Here is a 2,957-nt window from a genome sequence, read left to right as displayed (position 1 = left end):
TCAGCATGAGTACAGATAATTTTCAGCATGCCTCATGACATGATATTTTACCCCATGCATATTTTACTTCAGATTTTACTCGTTACCTGCGATATATGCATGCTGAGTCTTTAGGCTCACTAGACTTGATTGTTGTAGGTACTGATGAGGCTAGGGCCGAGGGCGGGGACCAGTGAGCCAGCTTGGGTCGGCAGTAGTGGCACCCCGAGGACCTCAGTGCAGCAGTTGTTATTTATTCCGCAAACAATTTTTATCGGTCGTGGATATTTTTAAATTGAAATTGTTGGCAAACTTTATTTTCTTCCGGTGCAATATTTTAAACATTGAACTTGATTCATCAGTTGATTTTATGGATGAGGCACTCCATTTATTTTAAAAGAAAAATTTTAATTTTCCGCAAATTTTAAAGCAAGAAGTTTTAGGGCCTTTACAATTGGTATCAGAGCGGTGGTTCTGTATAGGGTACACTACTACTGACCGCGAGAAGCTCACTGAAGCCACGTCTTCGGTCTGTAAGTTTTACAGTTCAGCATTTTGTTCAGCAGTTTATTTAAAGCATGAATTTATTTTGTCAGCATGCTTCCAGATTTTCAGTATTTCAGTGTTCAGTTATAATAAATTATGGAATTATGCATGTTAGTTACGTATGGGTTATGTTTGGAACAGTATGCCTTCTAGACGCCAAGTAGGAGGCCCGAGAGGGGGCCGTGCGTACCGTCTTGAGAACGAGTTTGATCAGAGTCAGGAGAGGCAGGCACCTCCACCTCCTCCTCCACCTCCGCCGGACATGAATGCCCAGATGCTAGCTGGGATGACGCAGTTCTTCGCACAGTTTGCGGGGAACAATGCGCTGCCGTAGCCGCAGCCGCAGCCAGGCCGACAGGGCCCGAGGCTGTTTATGAGAGGTTTATGAAAATGCGTCCGAAGGAGTTTTCTGGGACTTCTGACCCCATGATTGCCGAGGGATGGATCAAATCCCTCGAGGTCATCTTCGAGTTTATGGAGCTGGGAGATGCCGACAGAGTCAGATGCGCCACATATCTGTTCACTGGAGACGCCCGCTTATGGTGGGAAGGAGCTTCGGTAGCCTTGACTTTGGCTACACTTTCTTGGACCCGCTTTACGGAGGTTTTCTACTCCAAGTATTTTGCTGAGGAGGTTCGCACCAGGCTGACCACCGAGTTTATGAGTCTGAGGCAAGGAGATATGACGGTTACGGAGTTCATCCGTAAGTTCGAGAGGGGCTGTCACTTTGTGCCCCTGATAGCGAATGATGCCAGAGCCAAGCTGATGCACTTCAAGGTGGGTTTACGGCCGATCTTGCGCCGGGATGTTAGGGTATCTGACCCTGCTACTTATGAGATTGCCGTCTCCAAGGCCCTAGCCACAGAGCATGATCTGCGGGATATCGAGAGGGATCGCCAGGGCAAGCGCCCAGTCCAGGCACCACACCTCCCTCCTCCTCATCAGCATCAACAACAGAATAAGAGGCCTTTTCATGTACCGCCCAGGAACCGAGGCCAGCAGCAGCAGCGGGGACGCCCAGCCCCGAGGACTCAGGAGCACCCATTCTGTCCGAGGTGCTCTCGTCGCCATCCTGGAGCATGCATGGCTGGCTCAGGAAAGTGTTTTAAGTGTGGCAGTACAGACCACATGTTGCTGCAGTGCCCTCAGAGGAATCTGCCTACTCAGGGCAGAGTTTTTGCTCTCCATGCCGCAGAAACCAACCCTAAGACCATGTTATTGACAGGTACCTTTAAGCTTTAAGTTATCATTGAAATTCCGTGATTTGACTATCGGGAGTAAGATTTGAACATAGAACCGCGATAGGATTGCATGCTCTACTTAGTATTATTTTCGGGACTTAGTTAGAAGAACTTTGACCTTTGCATGTCTATAAGCTTAGCTCTCGTGATCTTTGGGTTCTGCTTAGTATTCCGAACTTTCAGGGAGAATTTTCATAGCCGGCAAAGCTACCAAGGCCTTGATAGATTCAGGGGCCACTCACTCGTTTATATCAGAGGTCTTTGCAAACTTTCTGAAGATCAAGACCATTGGGCTAGACATAGCCTTTTCAGTAGTGTTGTCGTCAGGCGAGGAGATGGCAGCCACCAATGTTATCCGAGATATAGACCTTGAGCTGCACGGTAAGCTTGTATATGCAGATCTGATTGTGCTACCGATGCCGGAATTTGACATCATCCTAGGGATGGACTGGCTACTGAAGAACAGAGTATTGATAGACTTCCAGCGGAGATCTGTTCTTGTCCGACCGCCTGGAATGGAGCAGTTCTTATTTGAGCCGGACAGGTACTTTTCGTTACCGCGCATTATTCCATATGTTCAGGCTAGGAAACTCATGCATAGAGGGTGTCGAGCATTTCTAGCGACCTTTTTGGCTGTCCCCGAGGAACCCAGCAAGTCCGCCTCCGATGTTCCGATCGTCAGAGATTTCTTAGACGTTTTTCCCAAGGACGTCTCTGGTGTGCCACCTGAGAGAGAGGTGGAGTTTTCCATTGAGCTTATGCCAGCTACGGCTCCGATATCCAAAGCGCCGTACCGACTTTGCACCGACAGAGATGGCAGAGCTTAAGAAGCAGATTCAGGAACTCCTCGACAAGGAGTTCATTCGCGCGAGCTTTTCACCATGGGGCGCGCCGGTCTTATTTGTAAAGAAGAAGGATGGCTCGATGAGGCTTTGCATTGACTATCGGGAGTTGAACAGGGTTACAGTTAAGAATAAATACCCATTACCGAGGATTGAGGTTCTGTTTGACCAGTTGCAGGGAGCTTCGATTTTCTCCAAGATAGATCTGCGTTCTGGTTATCATCAGTTAGTAAGAGATGCTGATGTCTCGAAGACTGCTTTCAGGACTCGTTATGGCCACTACGAGTTCCTTGTGATGCCGTTCGGTCTGACGAATGCGCCAGTGATCTTCATGGATCTCATGAATCGC

This window comes from Primulina eburnea, chromosome 17 (genome assembly GCF_022965805.1).
Source record: "Primulina eburnea isolate SZY01 chromosome 17, ASM2296580v1, whole genome shotgun sequence".
Classification (NCBI taxonomy): Eukaryota; Viridiplantae; Streptophyta; class Magnoliopsida; order Lamiales; family Gesneriaceae; genus Primulina; species Primulina eburnea.
The sequence above is the reverse complement of the archived record's forward strand: the minus strand, read 5'-3'. Positions refer to the sequence as shown.